The sequence below is a fragment of the Alexandromys fortis genome, unplaced genomic scaffold (genome assembly GCF_014885135.2).
Source record: "Alexandromys fortis isolate MF-2015 unplaced genomic scaffold, M_Fortis_MF-2015_v1.1 scaffold_306, whole genome shotgun sequence".
In the NCBI taxonomy this organism is placed as follows: Eukaryota; Metazoa; Chordata; class Mammalia; order Rodentia; family Cricetidae; genus Alexandromys; species Alexandromys fortis.
Window position 1 is genome coordinate 806,835 of NW_026068196.1, and position 6,650 is coordinate 813,484.

Sequence of the window (6,650 nt, forward strand, 5' to 3'; positions counted from 1 at the left end):
GGGAAAGGGGAGGCGGCGGTGGGGAAGAGACAGAAATCTTTAATAAATAAATAAATTAATTAATTAAAAAAAAGAAAATCCTAACAATAAAAAAAATTGAGGTAGACTGATTGACATTAAATTTCTTTTAATGTTTCTGTGGCTGTCTTCACTGATAAAAACATTAAATCTTTGCATACAAATATCATCTCTAAATCTTTATACATGTGTATTCCTTCCTCTGGAATTCCTGTGTATTATAGAAGGAATATTATAATTCATAAGCACTTTTGGCAAAGCAATCATGTCTTCCCTCAAAATCTAAAGTTAATCTTGCATTACTTTCATTGCCTTTTTTAATTAATGGAATATTCTTTTTTCATTTCAATTTTTTATTAAAATACTTTTTTGATTACAGAGACAAGCAATGAGAATACACAATTATATATGTTTTAGGTCATGCTAAATGCAATAAACAGATGCTTGGGAATAACCAAAGTAAGTTAAAGTCTTAAAAGATGCTGTCTAAGTACAAACCCTTCAAGCGTGTCCAGTTCTAAACCTTGTTTTCCAGAGAAGCTTTAGTTTCTTTTCTCTATTTTGAAGGTTTTTTCGATTTACAAATACTTGTTCAAATATCCTAATGACAATCTTATTTTCTGAAACTTTAGAACATATACTTTGGCCAGGCAGTGGTGACACACTTTAATTCCAGTATTTGGGAGGGAGAGATGGTGGATCTTTGTGAGTTTGAGGCCAGGCTACCCTACAGAATGAGTTCTGGGACAGTCAAGGCTATACAGAGAAAGCCTGTCTTGAAAACCCAAAAAGTTTTCTTTTGATGTGAAGACCCATTTCACACCATCCTGCGTAAACAAACACTACATTTTACTTGAATCACCATTTGCTTTTGTACCATAATTATGAATAGTTACAGTCCTAATTAAATGTTATGGGAGAAACACAAGACAAAAAACTGCCCATAAGCCCATGTCTTGCTACAGGAAAGTGTGTGTATATATGGATTTAATAATACCCTCAGATTCACAGAGATGCTTCACTCATATGTTCCCAGTCCTGTGTCAGTTAAATATATTAAAAATAGTTTCAGATGCACCCAAATGTATTAGGACATCACCCTTGGAATAACTTGATCAAGAGAAATCCCCAAGGTTGATTTCTCCACTTTTTCTCTTGTGACTTGCCTCTTTATGCAACAGGTGGTGTTCTATCTGAGATTTATGCCTGTTTTTCTGTCATGAACTATTACTCATGTATGAGTTCCTAACAAACGGCTTTATTCTATATTTGTTGAACATCACATAAACCATAACATGGGAAAGAGATGATTTATGTTTTCCTAATATTTTACAATTTTACATGGAAAAAACTGATTTATTGACCCCAACAAACATTGCAACACTCAGAAAACCAAAAAGTTTTGTAAGCCTACAACTGTCAAAGTACATCTATGGGCTGCTTGCAATGCTTATGATACATATTTATCTATTGGTTTGCTTCCAAACTGTTGGCCACTTTAGCTAATGATTACTGCACCACACAAATACACACATGCATTACTCTTAGTCTATGGCATGATAGGATACATAATTATGATTTAAACTGTGCAATAGCTTAGATAATAAAGGCTCATTACATAGCAACTCCAAAGCAAATAAAGTTGTTTGGGACATTGTTGCATTAAAGGCAGGATAAATAAACAGGGTAATTACACAATAAGGTACCAGGACAAGACTTGTGCAATATGAAGGTATATTATTAACTTGGCTGTCAGTCTAAAAATGTTCAGTCTCTTCAAATCTAAGGGTTATAAACTGAACAAGATATATAGAGTTGTGTCAATACACAGTCTTGATCAGATTAGATATCCTTAAGTGTTTGTTTAACTGAGTTGAAGGGATTATTAACTTTCAAATGACTTTGCAATTGGTTAGGAAATGGAATGTTTTACATGGGTGACCTAAATGATGTCTTGACTGATGCTGAATTCAAAGACAGAAATAACCACCTTAGAAGCATGATGTCATCCATATTATGGTATAGTGATTTTCACGGTCATCTGTGAACACACACCACACTCCTAATGGTAGATTCCTATGTGATGTTTTAGGAATCACATAGGAGGAGCTGAGGAAGATTCTCCTTAGTTATTCAGTCTTTCTGGTTCAGTCAAAAGAACAGGAAAGTGGCCCATTGGCCCTCATAACTTTCCTATATCCTTGGTTCAGATCCTAAAGACACAACCAAATAACTATTACCTCTTCCTGACACACTGCTCACCCTCATTCTAGGCTCTTTTCCACAACTTGAACAGATAGCTGCTCAGGTACAGGCCAAGCCAGTGAAAAGGACATGTGAAGGCCATGGCAGTTGAGAGAAGAGATAGGCAAACTCAACTGCCAGAACTTCAGAAAGGTGGCCCACATATATAATTACTCTATTATCTCCGCACCCAACCGTATTAAAAATATCACCAGTGACCCCTCTCCTAATCACCATGTACCACCATTAACTTAACATTAAGAGACTCTCTGCTTGACTAGATATCAGACCTGCTGCCTGAATATCAGGCCAGCAGACCATAGAAGACCAAAGAGGAAACAGAAACTAAGGAACACAACAACCATCCAACAAAGATAAACTTAGAAATAAGTACCTAGACCTGTAATCATCCCAAACTTAGATGCCTAAACTATGGAAGCATACAATCAATAACATCAAGGGCTATATGTCCCTACCAGAAACCAGCTATCCTACTATGACAAGATCTGACAATTCTGACACAGCTGAAGCACAAGAAAATGACCTTAAAACCAACTTTTCAAAGATAATAGAGTTTCTTTACAAGTAAAATAATAAATTTCTTAAAGAAGGGCAGGAAAGAAAGACAAACAAACAAATAGTTAGAGGAAACAAATAACATGGTTTAAGACCTGGAAATGGAAATAGAATTAATAAAGAAAACACAGCTATAGGGAATTCTGGAAATGGAAAACCTAGATAGTGGATATGAACTACTGGTGCAAGCATTACTAACAGAAGACATGGAAGAGAAGATTTCTGAAGAAATTGACACATTAGTCAAAGAAAATACTAAATCTAAGAAATTCCTAGCCCTAAGATCTAGGAAATCTGGGACGAAACCTAAAAATAATAGGAATAGAAGAAGAAGATTTCTAGCCCAAAGGCTCAGAAAATATTTTCAACAAAATTATAGAAGAAAATTTTTCTAGCCTAAAGAAGGACATACATATAAAGGAGAAGAAGCTTTTAGAACACCAAATATAATGGACCAGAAATGAAGACAACCTTGTCACATAATAATCAAAACACTAAATGTCCAGAACAAAGAAAGACTATAAAATTGCAAGGGGAAACGACCAAGTAACATATAAAGGTAGGCCTATGAGAATTACACTTGACTTCTTAGAGCAGACTCTAAAATCCAGAAAGCCCTGGAGAAATGTAATGCATGCTCTAAAAGACCACAAATTTCAGCCCAAATTACTATACATGCAAAACTTTTAATCATTGTAGATGGAGATAAATATTATTTCATGAAAAAGTCAAAGTCAAATAATATTTATCTAAAATCTGTCCTTAGAGAAGAAAACAAAAGAGAACTCCAAAGCAAGGAGGTTGAAAAACAAGAAATAAGAAGTCTCATACCAAAAAAAGTTAAAGAAAGGAAGCTAACTCATATACTCCATCACCACCGCTATCACCACCCTGATCACCAACAACAACAAATAACAGGAATTATCAATCTATTGGTCACTAATATCTCTCAATATCAATATTATTCAATAAAAAGACACAGTCTAGAAGAATGTATTCAACATATGATTCATCATTCTGCTTCATTTAAGAAACATATATTAACATCAAAGATAAATATTACCTCATAATAAAGTGTTGGAAAGAAAGATATTCCAAATAATGTACTTAACAAGCAAGAGACTGCAGCTATCCTACTACTTAACAAAATAGATTTCAAACCTAAACTAAGTCAAAAGAGATGGGATAAAAATATTTCATACTCATCAAAGGAAAAGTCCATCAAGATGACATTTCACTTTTTAACATCTATGCCTTAAAAGTAAGGGCAACTACATTTGTAAAGAGAACATTACTGAAGCTTAATCAGATGTCAACCCTCACACATTAATATTGAGTGATTGCAATAACCTTCTTTCACCAATGAACAGGTTATCAAGAAAAATTCTAAAGAGACAAATAGTGTAGCTAATAGATGTTGTGAACCAAATGGACCCAAAAGATATCTACAAAACATTTCAGCTGAAAAAAAAAAGCATATACCTTCTTCTCACTACCTCACATCTATTCTACAAAACGGACGGTAGTGATGAGGTGTGCAGACCTGATTTTGTCCCGCCTAGCTCCCACACGGCTAGCTTAGCCCAAAAATAATTACATGGAAACTGCATTCTTTTAAACACTGCCTGGCCCATTATATCTAGCCTCTTCTTGACTAATTCTCACATCTTCATTAACCCATTTCTAATAATCTGTGTAGCACCACAAGGTGGTAGCTTACTGGGAAAGATTCAGCATGTCTGACCTGGCAGCTGTCTCCATGGCTTCTGTCCAACTATGCTTTCTTTCTCCCAGCATTCTCTGTTCTATCTACTCCACCCACCTATGATCTGACATATTAGGCCAAGCAGTTTCTTTATTAATTAACCAATGAAAGCAACAGATAGATAGATGACCCTCCTTCATCAACAGACTACAAAAGAAATCAGGGAAACAACAACTCCCACAATAGCCACAAATAATATAACTTATCTTGGAGTGACACTAACCATGCAAGTGAAAGACTTTTATGAAAATAATTTCAAGTCTTTGAAGAAAGAAATTGGAGTAAATATCAAATGTAAAGCTCTCCAGTATTCATGGATTGGTAGAATTATTGTAGTAAAAATGGCAATTTTACCAAAATCAATCTGTAGATTCAACATGATCTTCACCAAAATTCCAACACAAACTGAAAGTGATGAGGATACTTATGGGCCATGCTGCTGCCAGGTCCCAAATTTATATTAATGATTATACTGCCAACTTTGGCCATGTTGATGTCAGTGGTCTATGATGCTGTAATATCCATGGCCCATGTTACTGCTGAAGGCCATGCAGATGGCTGTGGACCATGCTGCCACGAGAAGCCCTGTTGTTGTTTGTGTGCCTTCTGCCACCCAAAGCCATGTTAATTTGAGCGTCTTATCCTGCCAAGCAAGGGCATGTTGATGTCCTCGACTTGTGATGCTGCCAAGGGCTATGATGGTGCCCATGGCCTATGCTGCAGCAGAAGGCCATGCTGATGTTCATGGTCTGTTCTGTTACTGTAGATCATAATGAGTTCCATGACACATGTTAGTGCCTGCGACAATGAAAAAGTCCATTGATCCAGGCTACTGATGATAGTAAAGATCAAGGAGGCTACATTTTCTGTAGTATTGATGACTGCAGACTCACATTTGAGATAGAGGGAAATAGAAGACCTATATGATGACGCTATACCTTTTTTTCAAAAGTAACAACCTAGACAAAAAGCCATCAGGGAACATTCTTAAAAACTGTGATAAGGATGCTGAAGTATTTCTTAACTGATGGCTTTCAATGGAGGTACATGTAAGTAAAAACTCTATTTTCTTTAAGGGGTGGCCACCAAGACTTTGATCATGCTCCAGTAAGTATATGGGCAACTTAATTTGCAGTTTTTCTTTATTCTCCTCATTTTATTCCTTTTCCACCTTCTTTTTGTCGTGGGGAATTCACTAGCGAGAGGGGGTGGACCTGTGGATATTGGGAAATGAGTGTAATCATGGTGCATGTTGTCAAATAATCAATAAAAATGATATGAAAAAAACTCTTAACACAATTCTTTACAGACCTTGAAAGGACAATATTCACTTTCATCTGGAAAAACAAAAAAGCCCAAATAGGAAAAACAATCCTGTACAATAAAAGAACTTCCAGGGATACCACTGCTCCTGATTTAAATCTGTACTACAGAGCTATTTTAATAAAATCCACATGGTATTGCCAAAAACCAGACAGGTTGATCAAAGGAACTGAACTGAAGATTCAGATGTGAATCCACACATTTATGGGCAGTAGACTTTTTTTTACTAAGAAGCCAGAAATAAAATGAAAAGGAAAGCATCCTCAACAAATTATGATTGTCTAACTGGATGTCTGCATGTAGAGGAATACACTGGCACCAAGATCAACAAATAATACATGGAACCTTATGAAACTGAAAAGTTTCAGCAGGGCAACAGACAAACTTAAAAAAGAAAAAATGGCACCCTATATTATGGTTTCCAAAATGGGAAATGATGTACCTCAAGACCTAGCTCCTTGGCATATATCAAGTGATGCTCCATACTACCACAAAGACACTTACTAAGCCATGTTCATTGCTGCTCTATTTATGACAGCCAAAACTTTGAACCCATATAGATCCCAAATGTTCCTCAATTGCAGAATGGATAGAGAAGCCTTGGTACATTTACACCATGGAGTATTAATGAGCTGTTAAAAGATAACATCATGAAACTTGTAGGCAAATGGTTGGAATCATTCTGACTGAAGTAATGCAGACTGAGAAAGACAACTGTGGTATG